Here is an 18,285-nt window from a genome sequence, read left to right on the forward strand (position 1 = left end):
ATAATCTTCCCCATTCACACCCACCTTCCCCTTCTACCTTGCCTTCTGCAATGAGCAGAATCAGGCGCCTGCAGTCGGTTCAGTGACGAAGATTGTAATGCCCACCCTGCGCCACCATACAGCAATTCCGACTACGCGTTAACACTTAATGACGTGCGAACGAGTTTTAAATCGAAGGACGTGATTGCACGCGGGGTGCTTTAACATCAGGAATCTGATTTTGACTCCTATATCGAAGTATTCAATACGCGACACTTTTCTTCTGGCTGATAATCATGAATATTCCAATCTGATTGTTTATTTTTAAGGCCAAACTCCTTGCTTACTTCGTTCATCCTCCTGATTAGGAATTCAAGTTCTTCTAAATTGTCATCAAAACTATTACAGTGTCATCTGGATAGCGGTTGGTAGCCTATTTATTCACTTTGATTTCTTTGCTTTTTTTATTTATTCAGGTTTGGTTTCTCTCCCTCGGACTCAGTGAGGGATCCCACCTCTACCGCCTCAAGGCAGCGTCCTGGAGCATGAGATATTTGGTCCAGGATACAATGAGGGAGAAGAATCAGTACCTCTCCCAGGGGGCCTCACGTGCTAAGCTGAACAGGGGACTTGTGGGGGATGGGAAGAGTGAAAGGGAACGGAGAAGAAAGCGGCCGGGGCCTTAAGTTAGGTACTGTCCCGGCATTTGCCTGGAGAAAAAGTGGGAAACCCAGGAAAACAACTTCGAGTATTGGGAATCCAACCCTCTCTACTGAGTTGACTTCCCGAGGCTCAGTGGACCTCGTTCCATTCCTCGTACCTTTTTTAAAATTTCGTGCACGAGCCATGAATCGAACCCGGGACTCCGGGGTTGCCACTAAGCACTACACCATAAAGGCGAATCACAGGATATATACTGGCCTAATACCTTTCTTTATCTAGCATTTAGATGTGATTTTAAGTGGTACTGTCACTGACAAAACAAATATCCATGATAATATTTATAATATCTAGACAGTATAACTGTGTGCTTAGCATTGTGTTAAAAGCAAAAAGCGAATGACTGTGAATTAACTTGACGATGTACCTGGTTTTGGAATAACCTAGAAATAACTTTAGATGTTAAAAAACATTTAAGCTTTTTAGGCTTTTTCAATAGTGAAATCACCAGCGTTTCGCCCCAGTGTAGCAGTGAACTTTAGATATTTGTTTCTTCCCTTAAGATCCTGTCCAGTTTGTGCTTACCTGGAATAACCTTTCAAAATTTGGCATGGAGACATTTTTTCCTCCTGTTACATGAAATCTGATATTCTTGCTTTCCCATTTCTCTCGTGACTAATGCCCTCTGACGTTCGTACTAAATCCAACATAGTTCTTCTCTGTACATTCCTTCTCTCCTATCCAACTCCAGCGCAAATTAATATCACGAGGGCATTATTCTTGTCAAGCCCAGAATAATAGCCTTTGCATCTGTAAGCAAATGTAGTTGATAAATGTAATCGCGCGCGCCGGGAGGATATTTCGTCTATATTAAAACAAAGCAGTGATTTATTGATGCATATGTCGTCTGGTGTTCGATACACATAGCGGATTATAAGTTTGTCGAAATGTGTACTGGTTAATAAATTAGATTTACACTCTATAGTGCCTGCGAAAGGAACTAATTTGCCGCACCGGCTCACCACCACGGACTATTGAACCGAGAAATAGCATCCCTACATTACTCTCGTCGGCGAAGTGCAGAAACAATGTCGGCACCCGAAAAATGCTGGCCAATAATGACAGGCCGTGATAAAGTGATCAGGATCAATAGCAATATTCTGACTCGCGATTTTCGTCCACATAGTTATTTTGTAGGAAATCAAGGCTGAAATTTAGCCGTTGTATCTTTTGTAAATAAATAATTATTTACGCATCAGTCACGGAAAGTTATGTTTTACCTTACGAGTAAGATTTTGAAACGGGTAAGGTAGTTTTATCACTACGGGGCGGATGTCACTGAAATGTCACCTCTTTTCCCTTTACATTAGGACGTTACAGTGGTACAGAAATTCATTCTGCGATATAACAAACGATAACAACACGCTTTTATTTTACATTCTTGTACATTTTTTGCCAATTTGAAATGATCAGTCATTATTTCCACATTCAACAAGGTTTCACGTCAATATATAGCATTTTGAAGAATTTTTAGATCATTTTAAAAGATATTTTTGATTTATGCATGTATTCTTTATTGTCAGACATAAATATCCACAAGTGAGAACATAAAAAATATACATTTTCCTTACATATGGTTAAATTTCTTTATGTTTCCTTACTTAATCTGTTGGCCGTCCAGGGGCTGCCGGGCCGAGGCAGTAAAGGCGTGCTCAGTTCACCCGGAGGGACGTGGGTTCGAATCCCAGTCAGGATGTCGTAAAATTTAAGAAACAAGATTTCCACTTCCGGAGGTGAATATAGCCCTGAGGTTCACTCAGCCTACACCAAAAATGAGTACAAGGTTAATTCCTGAGGGCAAAGGCGGCCGGGCGTACAGCTAACCACTCTACCCCACCACGTGCCGAGGTTAACAATGGTGGAAGCCTTTACCTTCCACTCCTCCAAGGGCCTTCATGGCCTGTACGGAGGTGATTTTGCTTTGCTTTTGCTTACCGTCCAGGGTTGGTGTTTCGCTCGGATTCAGCGAAGGATCCCACCTCTACCGCCTCAAGGGCAGTGTCCTCGAGCGTGAGAATTTGGGTCGGGGGGATATAACTGGGGAGGAGGGCCAGTACCTCGCCCAGGCGGCCTCACCTGCTATGCTGAACATAGACCCTTGGGATGATGCGAAGATAGCACGGGACAGGCAAGGACGAGGGAAGGAAGCAGCCGTAGCCTTAAGTTAGGTACCATCCCAGCATTTGCCTGGAGAAGAAGTGGGAAATCACGCACAACCACTTCGAGGATGGCTGAGGAGCGATTCGACCCGCCCCCCCTCTTCTCAGTTGACCACCCGAGGCTGAGTGGACCTCGTTCCAGACCTCGTACCACTTTTCAAACTGCGTGGCAGAGCCGGTAATCAAACCCGGGCCTGCGGGGGTGGCAGCTAATCACGCTAACCACTACACCACAGAGGCGGACCAATTTATAAACATTGGGCGAAATTCAGAAAATCAATACTCAAGAATAAATTTGAACCAAGCTCAGGCAATTAGAGTGTACGGAAAGTAGGTACTGAAGCGTAAAGCGTCACTTTTCATAAAGCTTTCTCGATAACTCCCAAACTCTCTGATGTTGCTATTTGAGGAACCAAACAGCCTATGGGTGGATGACGTAACAGACAGATTACTTAAATAAACGACGGTATGGTCTTGAACTGAAAGAGTAACATCGACACATTACAGTTAAATGGAAGATAACTGAAGTCAAATTATCCAAACAATATATTTAGTATCCTATCTGCCACGCAGGTAACAATGGTTCGGTTCCCAGCCTGGCAGATAAATTCAATATCACTCATACAACGGATACTAGTCCTTTTTTTAAATTTTGTGTTGGTTAATTCAAATTCAAGCCGCTCTTCACATATATATGTTATACTGTACCCATCCCGGGCATATCGGTGCATCATTTAAAATAATTCGGCTTCACAAATAAATATATGATTGGAGTTCTTTGGATGAGAATCTTCGGAAATCACTTCCTGAGCCTCAAAGTCCCATCCTCCCTACTTCCATTGCTTCAACGGCTAGAGCTCAGTAGCATACAGGTAATGGAACGCTCGTAAAAGAAAAATGGGCACTACATTAAAAATAACGAATGTAGGGTTCTCCCTAATGTAAGAGGAATACATTAATATTATTAAATGAGAAGAGTTTTGTACCCAATATTTACTAAGAATTTAATTAAACTGATAGAATCACACGGGATAATGCCAAATTATTACACACAAAAAAAGAATCATTTGTATACAGTGTGCTTCAATGTCCTTGCCAGTTCATACACTGTTTGGGCTATCGCTTGGCATACTTTAAATCACCTTATTAGCGCGCACTAATACTATATACACTTTACACAAACGCAGGTTTTATTTATCACTTAGCAATGATACCCCATGATATCTATTCATTGAATGGATTGACAAAAATATGTGAATGACATTTTCTCGTTACGCCATACTATTTTAGTTGGCCGTCATGGTTATGGAATTTCTGACAGATAGTTGCGTACATTTTTCTACCCACGAGATCACACCGCCGCATATCGAACACATGGTCTACCTGACCAATTCAGTTACACATTATATTGAACACATACACGTATTTCTGGGTTTACCTGACCCTATTATGTACAAAGCGAATCACTACAACGTTTCTTTCCTACCCATCACCACAAAATACTTAATAACAACATAAATACATGAATACATTATACAAAGAAATAAACAATCACTCGAAAATACATTGACAAACAATATATCTTGAAGATATGGCCTAATCAAGCTATACAGTGTCAGCTCAAATTCATCATTCTGACGCGAGTCGAACCCATATTCGCCAGCTTCCAAGGTGCACAAACCTGAAACTCCTTTCACGAGCTAATTTAATAGATAAAAATGAGGAGAAATACGTCCTTTACAGACTCATAAAATCCTCAACGCTGGTCATAATATATCATTGGCATGGGTATTATTAATGCAGTGTTGAATGAAGGAGACTAGTAGGGCTAATGTTCTGAGAGCTCTCAAAGACGACTCGATCCGCGCACATGACCAGGGACCCCTTTTTACATCGTAGATCTGTCCCTCTTGCTGTGGTCAGCGTTCAACCAGGTGGGCCACAAGGACACTCTGTTTTCTTTCTTCACTTCTCATTTTGCTCGTTTCCAAGTACACCATTATTCAGAGGTTGCCAATTGTTATTTATCATTATTCTGGCCATATACAGCCTAATTCAATACGTCGCGATAACCATCATTATTCTAATTATTTGTTATCCTGTCATGTCAAACATTTCACAAGTCTCATCTCCCTTGCCTTCACACTACTGCACCTTACAACCAACTCATTCATTCATCTTGAGGATTCTACTCAACAGGTGTTTAACTAACACTACCTCACTCGCGTATTTATATAATTCATAAGTTTCACCTCGGGCTTCTGCGATAATCATATTCTTAATTATTACGGGATTCATAAAAATACATGCATTACCACGTGTAGCAAATACGTAATATATATTCAAATTATTACGAAGATCCATACCAGTTAGTAAAATTAGGAATAAATTATAAATTCAGCTGAAGTGCTGTACCTCCCTTGAAAATATATGCTTGACACGCATTTGAACTTGATGGGATCTTGCGTACTAATTCATGCAAATGAGCCCGCTGAAATATTATCACCGAGCTCGATAGCTTCAGTCGCTTAATTGCGGCCAGTATCCAGTATTCGGGAGATCGTGGGTTCGAACCACACTGCCGGCAGCCCTGAAGATTGTTTTCCGTGGTTTCCCATTTTCATACCAGGCAAATGCTGGGGCTGTACCTTAATTAAGGCCACGGCCGCTTCCTTCCCACTCCTAGCCCTCCCCTGTCCCATCGTCGCCATAAGACCTATCTGTGTCGGTGCGACGTAAAGGAAATAACAAAAAAAAAGATTATCCTTAAATCACTGAAGAAATCGTAATTAAATTAATAAAATAATATTTCCCAGTGACACGTGTATAGTGTCCCCAACAATTAATGTTATTAATTACGTAAAAATAAACAAGACTGATGTACAATTATATCAATGTGCGAACGTACAGATCTCATGCCTAGTATATTTTTAAAAATGTACTCATCGATACTGTGTGTGGTTCGCTGTCATCTTGACGGTACACCTGGGGTTTTTAGACCTTTGCCACGGCATTTTCACTCGTAGATAGTCCTAGGTTCCTCTTCCTCGTGGTGTCATCCATGATGCCTCGAACAGTGGTCTCCTACTGTTGGAATATCTGGACGTTCCCTGAAGAGATTAATGCAGGCACTCGGCGCGACTCTACTTGATTCCAATCCTGGGTTCAACGATCACTCATTAACTTACAGGCAAAAATGGGAAATTGGTTAATGAACACTGTTTATGCGTTTTCAAAGAACCTACTGGTGATTAGACCCACTCATTAATTCAAGTGGACTAACCCGAATAGCGGTAAGTCTGTGTAAATCACTATTCATTCCTCTTTCATCACACGCCCTGATTAATAGTTACTCTTAGTTAACATGAGTGTCCATGGAGCATGCAGACGTCTTTTAGTAAAGAACACCGTTCTATTAATTTATTTGAGTGTCACTTGGTATTAAAATGCCTTAAATCAGCCACTATTAATCACTGAATGTAATCGGCTGTCTCACTGATTCTGAGCGACCTATGCGTTTACTCGTTCTTTGATAATTACTTCATGAACGGTCACTGAAGTTACAAACATTTAAAGGAATAAATGTTGAAATAACACCTCTATTCATCACTACCGTACTTGTCTCGACCACATGGCTTATTTTTGCGATATCTATACCGCGCTGATATATACTTTTTCAACACAGCACTTCACACACTGTTATTCGTTTTTCACAGTTTCACACTGACACGTAATAACTACGGCCGCACAAATTACAATGGGTTCCCGGAGCTAGGCCTGGGTTTCATTTATAGTATATTGGCTGAGTGGTCGGAGAGGTGGCAAACCACACCCCTAACCGAAAATTGCTCCACTAATCATGATCTTTCAGCGACGTGAGGGTAATCAAATTATAGCTCTTGATCCCTGTTTTATACTATCTAATTTCATGTAGATCCGATCGTTGGATCGTTCGCAATTTCGAAAGCGTCCTTTTCATAAATTCACGCGTCATGGATTATCCCGTAGAGACTCCCACTTTTTTCTCAGACGCGGCTTATAACACATTGGTATAGGTTGAAGAACTGAATTGTATTCGCTTAAAGAAAGCAGACAGATTGGTGAATGAAAAAAAGATGTGATCAAGAAGGAAGAGGAGAATCAAGAAGAAGTCCATAGAGCATGAGGAGAATGGACTGTGTGGAGCAGGACAGTTTAAAATGTAAATTTTCTGCTGCAAAATGTCGTCATTTTCAAAATGTTCATGTCATTTTTCTCAGTTCGATATTTTTCTAAATCTTGGTACATATTTCACATACGCTATTAATGCTACAGGAATGATATTTCTACAGAATGTTCCTACATAACAAGGCGACGAAAATATGAGACATATGAGACATATTTTCTATGTAAAAATAGGGTTATTTAATGGAATTCATTTTGAAAATAATGACTACGTGAAAAAATTATATCCTGCCAAGTAATTAACATTTTCAAAAACTGCTTCCTTATTATGGTCAAGGATGGTTCGAGTTAAAATTGGTAGGCGTTTCAAGTTAATACTTAGCTCAATTTTAAGAAAATAGTACCTGAAAATTGGAAAATTACCATGGGCGAGATAGTGGAGGCTAAATCCCGTTAAGCTACCGCGTGAAGGCATTTTTACGCCAGTTAGGTTGCTTGCGTGTCAATTTACATGTTCTGTTTTACTCTACCAGATGACAGAGTAAACTGGGCGATCCATGGCTGAGTTTCAATTTTTCTTGTCTGGGTAAACACCACATGTTTTACGAGAGATTTTTTTTTTTATGTGCCAACATCGTACGACATGGAGTGTCGAATGGACATTTTTGCGCTCTTTAAAATTTTGATAGTCCACCTCTGTGGTGTAGTGGTTAGTGTGATTAGCTTCCACACCTGGAGACCCGGAATCGATACCCGGCTCTGCCACGAAATTTGAAAAGTGGTACGAGGACTGGAACGGGGTTCACTCGGCCTCGAGAGGTCAACTGAGTAAAGAAGGGTGCGATTTCCACCTCATCCATCCACGAAGAGTTTTCCGTGGTTCCCCACTTCTCCTCCAGGCAAATGCCGGAATGGTACCAACTTAAGGCCACGGCTGCTTCCTTCCCTGTTCCTTGTCTATCCTTTTTGGTATTCCTATTCCCCCCACAAGGCTCCTGTTCAGCATAGCAGGTGTCCGACTCGTTGGCTGAATGGTCAGCGTACTGGCCTTCGGTTCAGAGGGTCCTGGGTTCGATTCCCGGCCGGGTCGGGGATTTTAACCTTAATTGGTTAATTCCAATGGCCCGGGGGCTGGGTGTTTGTTCTGTCCCCAACATCCCTGCAACTCACACACCACATATAACACTATCCTCCACCACACTAACATGCAGTTACCTACCAATGGCAGATGCCGCCCACCCTCATCGGAGGGTCTGCCTTACAAGGGCTGCAATCGGCTAGTAATAGCCACACGAAATTATAGCATAGCAGGTGAGAAAGCCTTGGCGAGGTACTGGTCCTCCACCCCAGTTGTATCCCCGACCCAAAGTGTCTGCTCCAGGACACTGACCTTGAGGCGATAGAGGTGGGATCCCTCACTGATTCCGAGGGAGAAGTCAACCCTGGACGATAAACGGACTAAGAAAGAAAGAAAGAAACAAACAAACAAACAAACAAACAAACAAACAAACAAACAAAGACACTCTCTCTCTAGGAAAGTATACGAAATATGAATAATTCTGTACATTATGATATAAAAAAACCCTAAGGGTGTCTGCCTCTGTTTTTGTAGGGTAATCTCGAGAAATATCGAACGTATTTTGGTGTGGTTTTTGTCGTCTCATGGCTGTATGAAACATTTGTCGGGAAAAGTTTAGGTGTACGCAGTACTAAACTACGACAAAAGGCAGACGATCAATGGTGATTTTAGTGAAATAAGCCTACGTTTACACGGTTATATGAGCACTTCCTTGGCCTTTGATGCCCAAACCGTCAGCTGTGTGTGAAAGAATAACCCATTCAGCCTCAGGAAGTCAACTGTGTAGATAGGGTTCGATTTCCACCTCAGCCGTTCTCGAAGTGGTTTTCCGTGGTTTCCCACTTCTTCTCCAGGCAAATGCCGGGATGGTACCTAACTTCAGGCCACGGCAGCTTTCTTCCCTCTTCCTTGCCTATCCCTTCCAATCTTCCCACCCCCACAAGGCCCCTGTTCAGCATAGCAGGTGAGGCTGTCTGGGCTAGGTACTGTTCATCCTGCCCAGTTGTATCCTAGGTCAAATGTCTCACGCTCGAGGGCACTGCCCTTCTGGCTGTAGAGGTGGGATCCCTCACTGACTCCCGGTGAAAAACAACCCTGCAGGGTAAACGGATTAAGTAAATAAAAAATAAGTAATAACAGTTCTATTACCCCTGCCGGTTTTTGCCGGGCTGAGTGGCTAAGACGGTTGAGGCACTGGATTTCTGACACTAACTTGTCAGGTTCGATCCAGGCTCAGTCCGGTGGTATTTGAAGGTGCTCAAATACGTCAGCCTCGTGTCGGTAGATTTACTGGCACGTAAAAGAAATCCTGTGGGACTAAATTCCGGCACCTCGGCGTCTCCGAAAACCGTAAAAGAGTAGTTAGTGGAACGTAAAACAAATAACATTATTATTCTTATCTATTCTTAAACAGTCTCTAGGGTATTTTAAGGAGCTCCCTTACCCGATCCTCAACAATTCCCAGGTGGTATTGGTTTACACGCTGCTTGCCCCCGCACATTGTCATCGTTGGGCCATCAACGTCGTCACTCAGCGGCATTATAGTCTTCCCCAAACCTCCACACTCTCGACCTGACAGAAGGTTTGTAGGAGGACAATTCGTTTACAGGAAGATGAATATTAGAGATTGAAGTAATTTACCAAAAGTGATGCTCGCCGAACTTCCATCTTCTTTGAAATTACTTAAGAAACTGACAGGGAATCTGTCATCTGAGTGAAAGCCCTAATTCGATAACAGTGGTGACTGATTGCTTGATGTAAAATAAGCCAATATTTTCTACAGTAGATATTGAAGGATTTCTTCACTGAAACTAAAATCGAACACTACAACACACTAATCAATAGAGAAAGCCTGTATGCCATAGAATCCTTGTTTTTTTATGAAAACTGGTGAAATGGAAATGGAGGAAAAAGAAAATATTGACGAAAATCTCTGGACCATTGAAAATGGAGGGAGGAGGGTTTAGACACAGAAAGAATAAACATCTATACAAGAACGAAGAAAATGAAAGGATGTCAGACACGGTCAGAAAGAGGAAAATAAAATTGTTTGATTACATAATAAGGATGGACAACATCAGATTGACAAAACGAATGTTTAACCATGTTTATCAATCAATCAATCAGTCAATACTGATCTGCATTTAGGCAGTCGCCCAGGTTGCAGATTCCCTATCTGTTGCTTTCCTAGCCTTTTCCTAAATGATTTCAAAGAAATTGGAAATTTATTGAACATCTCCCTTGGTAAGTTATTCCAATCCCTAACTCCCCTTCCTGTAAATGAATATTTGCCCCAGTTTGTCCTCTTGAATTCCAACTTTATCTTCATATTGTGATCTTTCCTACTTTTATAGACGCCATTCAGACCTATTCGTCTACTAATGTCATTCCACGCCATCTCTCCGCTGACAGCTCGGAACATACCACTTAGTCGAGCAGCTCTTCTTCTTTCTCTCAATTCTTCCCAACCCAAACATTGCAACAGTTTTGTAACGCTACTCTTTTGTCGGAAATCACCCAGAACAAATCGAGCGGCTTTTCTTTGGATTTTTTTCCAGTTCTTGAATCAGGTAATCCTGGTGAGGGTCCATACACTGGAACCATACTCTAGTTTGGGTCTTAGCAGAGACTAATGTGCCCTCTCCTTTACATCCTTACTACAACCCCTAAATACCCTCATAACTATGTGCAGAGATCTGTACCCTTTACTTACAATCCCATTTATGTTATTACAAGAGCAAGAATGGCAACCAGTGAATGAAAGGAGTGAAGTAACTTGCATTACATCACCCGTTATTCCAATCTCTGCCATATCTTATTTTTTTTTACAACTTTCAGAAGATTGATACAACATTTCAAGGGTTTCCAGGAGAAGGAAAAGAGGAAAGGTAATAACATCAGGATACAAGAAAGGAGGAGACAGTAAAGTAAAAGGATAAAGAACTATTAGAAGTCATGAATACAAGGATCAAGGTGAATGTACAATGTTACTTTCGTGGTCCTCAGATGGCTAAAATCACGAATTCAGAAGGAATAACTCACATGAACTACCTACGTACATCATTTTAAAACTAATGAACTTTAATCATGTTACATGTTCAGGAATATAGAATAATTTGCAGGGGATGTGATTATGTTGATTAATAGAGCGAAATTTCATGTGATTTGTTGGCTTTTTGCATAACTCATTAATGTTGCACCTGTAAATTCAGTACAGGATATTACAAAAGTGATGGTGAAACGGGAGTTCTGATATACGCAGAATTGTGGTAACCGGCTTTACTTCTGCCCAGAGTGTCGGATAAAGCAGCAGTCGCTATAGTTGTATCAAATACTCTTAGATGATAGAGGTTCTCTTCTTACACTGGTCTAAAGTTAACGTACATTTGTGAACAGAAAATGTAGTCCACATAGGAATGGTAATTTAGGTTGGTGATGAAGAGTCTAACAGGTTCGCTCCGTTCAGTAACAACCACGTTCCTTCTTTTTCATACTTCTAGTAATGTGTTGATTGACAAGTTCTTGCCTGCCCCCGGTGGATGAGCACTTCAAATCCCTCCCTCTACAAGACGAGTCTAGTTATATCACACTGAGGTGAACCGTACTTTGGTATTTAGTCGAATCATAGCAAAGTTCTGTAAAGAAAGCTACGTACGATTCCCTCTGAATTTTACACCAGGCTATAACATTTTTCATTGCTTATTTTTCGTTTCATGCGATTTACTTCAAGCGAGTCATAGAGAAATGCAGTATTGGCTGGGTGGGGTGAAGTGTTAGTTACGTAGATGTGGAAACGTAACCGAAGAAAAAGGCCTGAAGTACTGAAACGTATTCTAAACTTTCATAACGTAAGCATAAGATACGTGAAGCAAAGACATAATAGTATGTGTAAAAGTATTCCGTTGTTCGTGCTGATCGTATTCTTCTTTCGTACTGAGAGTGCCAACAGTTCTCTTCGTCTGTAACTAATTAAAAACGTAATCGGCAGTTTTAACAAACGGATTGGTATTTATGAACCATTAGCCTGTAGAATGTTTTGGTCACCTCGTCATTCTACCCTCTGGAAACTGCTGTCATCCTTATGTAACAATTGTTGTCAACGTAAGTCCATAAATGTTCCTAATGTACATACCGAGGCATGTCCTCACGATTTTCCGTCAATCAGATTCCAAAAGCTTGCGCCAGGTTGAACCGGCTCCGTTCCCCGCATTTGTCATTAATTCAAGACTAGTTTTAAGGCTAAAAAATTGTTTAACTTCTTGCAAGAAGTGGGTTTTACTTATACTCTGAAGAATGATGTAGAGAGTCAAGTTTATTAACAGCAAGTTATACCAGGCGGCTCGCGAGCAGCGTACTTCCTACTTACTAGTGAAGTGCGCGAATGACGCCTGGAATCGCGAGAATCGGTTCCTACGACTCCGACGTCGCACTCAATGTCACATGCAAGGAATCGGTTCCGCAATGACGTCACCAGACTGTGCTGGGCGCACTCACTAGAGTGAGTCGTTCGTAGATAAGTGGGGCAAATTTTAACGTGTAATATTTAGTATTTGTTTTGTATATAGTACAGCATGTTTTAAATTAAATGTCTTATTGGCTGTTATGAATGAGTTATGCCAAATAATACTGAAATAACACTTTAACCTGGTAATCTGGAAATAAACGTTACACATTTCGATACTGGGTGTTACAATCGGCGTTGATATTTATGCTTATATTGTATTTGCTTCTAATGTGCTTTTCAAATAACGCTAGTATATGTGTATAAAGTCTGTGGAATCACATTTCTGATAAGTACACAACTTCTTTGGTTGGGTATCCGTCTTCTGTTACATTTAATTTGCAATGAGCATTTCATACTACTACTATATATTATTATGAGAAATTGTTAAAATTGCTATTTTTATCACTGCTTAACACTAGCTAAGTCTCGTCAGTACAATTGTATTTTGATGAAATAGTAGTATTATATTATGTCATAATCCCCGTACACCGGGCGAGTTGGCCGTGCGTGTAGAGGCGCGCGGCTGTGAGCTTGCATCCGGGAGATAGTAGGTTCGAATCCCACTATCGGCAGCCCTGAAAATGGTTTTCCGTGGTTTCCCATTTCCACACCAGCCAAATGCTGGGGCTGTACCTTAATTAAGGCCACGGCCGCTTCCTTCCAACTCCTAGGCCTTTCCTATCCCATCGTCGCCATAAGACCTATCTGTGTCGGTGCGACGTAAAGCCCCTAGCAAAAAAAAAATCCCCGTACAAGTTTTGATTTATTGACAATCCACATAATTTGACTAGTTTTAAAGACAGAATCATATATTCTGATCAAATTACAGTCGTATTAGAATATATCATTCCAGGACACTATAATGAGAGCAGGTATGGTTTGTCGAGTGACCTGATTATAAACCAAAACGAACTCACATTACAAAACACATTCGTGCTGCACGTGTTTACGTATCTGCGTCATAGATGGTGCTACTTGTTCCTCGGAATCGATTATTCCGGAATCGGGTACTCGATTCCCCAGGCACATGGAATCGATTCTTCGCGATTCCAGTCGCAACCCATCACTACTACTTACAATTGTCCCGCATGCACTAGTGATGCGTGGGATGTCTAGCCACTTGTTTTCGAAGGAGTGCTACAACGTGCTGTATTGTGGACGTTGTGAAACAAATAGCAGTCATTTTATTGAACACGTTCCATAACAGGGTGCATTTGTAAATACGCCAAGGGTGCAGACAAAAAATGTAATAACTTATTAATTAATACACGTGTAGGCATTCCACTCTATAAAAGACTTGTTTGTATGAAACGAAAACTAATACTGTTCGGCGAAATACGTGTGTAGAAGGCAAACGTCTGTTTGGAGCTTATGCTGCATTCCGACCAGGTTGTCCAGTTTAAAATAATGTCTGTGTTTTCGTCGCTGCTGAACACACTAGCCATTGCCGATATGCAGACAGCAAATATAGCTCAGCCGTACCATACACCCGCCTAGAACTGTGCGGTGGGAAACGAGGTTTACTAATGCAAGGGGTGCATTAGACCGCTAGCGCTGAGTAATATGCTGCGAGCGACCGTCCGGTTGTTATCTCTTCACATTCTGACGTAACCTGCCTGCTGCCACTAGCGCTCCTGTGAAAATTAGTTAGTAGATATCCCTTTCATCATTTGTACATGCGGGACATTTATAAGTAGCAAGTACGGTGCTCAGTTCAGCCTAGCCACTGACGAGTGCAGACGTACGGAGTGGAAGGTCCCAGGAGTGGGAGAAGGGAGTGCAGGTACTGAGTGCAGGAAAGCAGTGAGGAGTCTGCTGGCAATGACTGGTGTGGAGCAATACAGAGCGACCATAGAAGGATGGCAGGGAAGGAAAAAGAAAGAAGAAGTGAAACCAGGAGGGCGTAATAAGGAAATGGAAACGAAGGAAAATTAATGCTAGCAGCGGCGGTGATAATAATATTGCTATGGATTGGGGGGGGGGTCGAGCTGAATCCAGGTCCGACTTCCAGCGGAAATATGAGCCGGGAAGACATGGAAGCAATTAGAAGAATTGTAAAAGAGGTGGTCACAGAAGTCTGCCCCTTTGAGCAACTCAAAAATATGATTCAAGAGCAAACGAGGGAATTTGAAAAAATGAAGGCATGGTTCAGAGAAAGGGCAGACGACACAACATCGCAAGTGAGAAAAAATTACTGAGGAAGTTGCAGCATTAAAGGAGAGAATAGGTCCCTTAGAAGAGGAGACGCTGAAACTGAAAGCAGAGGTGGAAGCGAACACTAAATCGAAGGAAGAAATGCCTGTTTATATATGGTGTGCCCGAGGAAAAGAGTGAGGACAAAGTGCTTACAATTTATAAAGTAGTGGACCTAATTCAGGGGAAAATGAAAGTTAACTTTAGTCAAGTATATATAGACGATGTGCAGAGAGTGGAAAGAATTAGAGGCAACAGGCCTATCAAGGTACAACTGTTTTCTACGTTTATGGCGGATGTTGTGGTTGGAAATGCGGGTAATATGGAGAGGGGAAAAATATGGATTAAGAGGGATGTAGAAGCTGAAGCGATCAGGAATGAAAAGATTTTGAAAAAAACATATGATACGTGGTAGACTACAAGGGTTGAAAGCAATTATCAGAGGACAAGATCTAGTGGTGTCAAGCAACAACTGGAGCAGAACCTGGTCTGTGAATAGATTGATAGACCTAGAAACGAAGATAAAACAAGATGGAGAAAAAGAGAGAAGTGTATTGAATAGTGGTGATGATAGGCGAGTGAAAGATAGTGATATAGGAGAACAGATTGAAACGAGTGCCGGAGAAGACAGACATTGTGAAAAGGCAAGTCCAGGAACCAGTGCGAACAAGGGAAACAGTGAGTTGAGTGATCTTAATGTGGAATTGAGTCCTGAGGAAGGAAGGAGAAGGCAACAAAGTTTCGACGAGTTTTGGTCTGACAGTGAGAAAAGGAACATGTGGGCCAGAGAATTAGGTAGAGAAAGAAGAGGAGAGTCTGGTGGGGAGGGCTGTTTAAGACCAACTGGGAGTGAATATATTGTGCAGAGTGAGAAAGTTAATAAGAGTGAGGAAGTCAATAAAAATAAGGTTCTACATAAAGAGAGATGTAGGAGCTTGAAAGATTTATGGGGGAAGATAGATAAAAGAGAAGGTGGTATAGTAACTAGGAGTCAAAAACTAAGTAAAGATAGCAAGTCATTTAGGGCTAGTGTTTTGTTTGGATTGCTGTTCTTGATGGTAAGATGGTTTTTGATGGTTTGTTATGATGGGTAATAGGATGAGTGTGATGGCGGTATGTGTTGGTATAGAAGGTATAGTGAATTAACGGAATAAGTTGTAATTGGTATGTAGTAATGTAATTTGGGTGTTTGTAAATTTTGGTTTGGTGGACGTGATGGCAAATTTAATGTGGAAGATGGCTTGGTATTTAAATTGATTAAGCATGGTTGAATATAAGGGTGTTTATTTATTGCTGAAATTTGGAGATGGAGAGGTGGTATATGAGGTGGAGCTGAAGTTGTAATTGGTGTGTTTGTATAGTGAACTTGATGGTGATGGTGATATATTGTGGTATAATAGGTATAGGGTAATTATGGAGTAAGTTGTAAGTGTTATATAGTAAGATAATTTAGAGTTGATTGGGAATGTTAAGTGTTTTTCGGTTGGTAATTTATTGCTGAAGTTGTAATTGGTGTGTCTGTATAGTGAACTGGATGGTGGTGGTGGTGGTGGTATATGTTGGCATAATAGGTATAGGGTACTAATGGAGTAAGTTGTAAGTGGTATATAGTAAGATAATTAGAGTTGATTGGGGTTGTTAAGTGTAAGTGAATTATTGCGGAGTTGGATAGAGTTTTTCGGTAGGTAATGAAGTGTGTTTATTTACTGCTGAAATGTGGAGATGGAGAAGTGGTGGTATATGTAATGGCAGAATGTAAGTGTTGAGAGGGATGAGAATTGAGAAGTGGTGTTCGTTTGTAAATTTTGGTTTGGTGGACGTGATGGTAAATTTAATGTGGAATATGGCTCGGTATTTCTATTTATTGCTGAAATTTGGAGATGGAGAAGTGGTGGTATTTTTTAATGGCAGAATTTAAGTGTTGAGAGGGATGAGAATTGAGAATTGGTGTTTGTTTGTAAACTTTGGTTTGGTGGACCTGATGGCAAATTTCATGTAGAGTATGGCTTGGTATTTCAATTGATTAAGCATGGCTGAATATGATGAGCAGAAACACATAAGTAGTAAAAGGATAATGTTACAACGTGAGCAGAATACGTAATGGCAGAATGTAACGTACGTCTGGACTCAGCAACCTAGAGTGGGTCATGTAAAAAAAGGTAAGAGGAATGGAATGTGCAAGGGTTTGCGTGTCTAGTCACGAGAGGCATGAAGGTCTTTGACATTCTCAATACTGCTTATTTTATTTCAACTTTATTATGTCTTTAATTATATTTTATTTAAACTGCACATTCTGGAAAGACAATAGGAATATTCAGGGGAGACGATGGACGTGGCACGAAAGGGCCGAGGATGACTGCCGTGGTGATCCTCACTTTGGGGGTTACGTTTCCGGAGTATCCGAGGAATTACATGGCATGTCCATGGAGTACGTTTGATTATTCTTTTTTCGTCTTATTATTATTATTTTGTTTGCACATTTTTGTTTATTGCGTGTTTTATTTTTATTTTATTTTTTCTGTACAGTATGTGGAGTTTGAAAGAGTGAATTTTGGCATAGGCTGGACATTGTTATTTTTCTCATTTAACGGATCAAATGGGTATTGTTACTGTAGATCTAGAGAAAAATAATAAAGTATCATATCATATCAAGTACGGCGCTCGCGAGCCGCCTGGTTTATTTACAAAAATCTGACAAACTAGTTAATGGATTTCATTTCAAGAATTAAATAAAAGGAACGAATGACTACTTTTGATCGATTTTGAACAATAACAATAAGCCAGTCTCAGTCCCACTATATAATTCATTATATATATATATATATATATATACTTCGTATGGCATGATGATACATCGTTAAAATTCGGTTATTAACAAATATGTACAATTACACGAAAAACAGTTTCATCTACACACACAGAACAAATACGTAATAAACAAACTATATTTATATATACATTTGAGCTCATCAATATCTGCATTGCTGCTAAAGCTGAATGTCCAGTTTTGTTAGCCAACTCACAGCTTCATCACTGGCCTCGTGGATATCCTTTATTGTCCCACTGAATCTTCGGAGTGGGCACTCTGTGACGATATGTTGAACGGTCTGAGGCACGTCAGAGCAGTCACAATAAGGATCGCTGGTAATCTTCCACTTGTGTTTCTAGAAGTTGCATCTGCCATGTTGAGTTCTGATCCGATTAAGTGATGACCAGATTTTTATGGGTAAGTTGAAACCAGGAGGTTGCATAACTGGATCCGAAATTAGACCTAATCTGTCAGGGTTTGAAGCTGCCCACCCATCGCGCCAGGCAGTGTTAGTATGAAATTCATCTTGGGCTAGCCTCCTTCCTAGTAACCAAGAAGGGTTCCTAGATTTCAGCCTGAGATCTTCACGTAGGCAGTCTTGATGTATTGGTAGAAGAGGGTTGTCACAGCTTTTAACCCATTCTTTCTTCAGTGCCATTTGTCTTCGGAGATGAGGAGG

Source organism: Anabrus simplex, chromosome 3 (assembly GCF_040414725.1).
Source record: "Anabrus simplex isolate iqAnaSimp1 chromosome 3, ASM4041472v1, whole genome shotgun sequence".
Classification (NCBI taxonomy): Eukaryota; Metazoa; Arthropoda; class Insecta; order Orthoptera; family Tettigoniidae; genus Anabrus; species Anabrus simplex.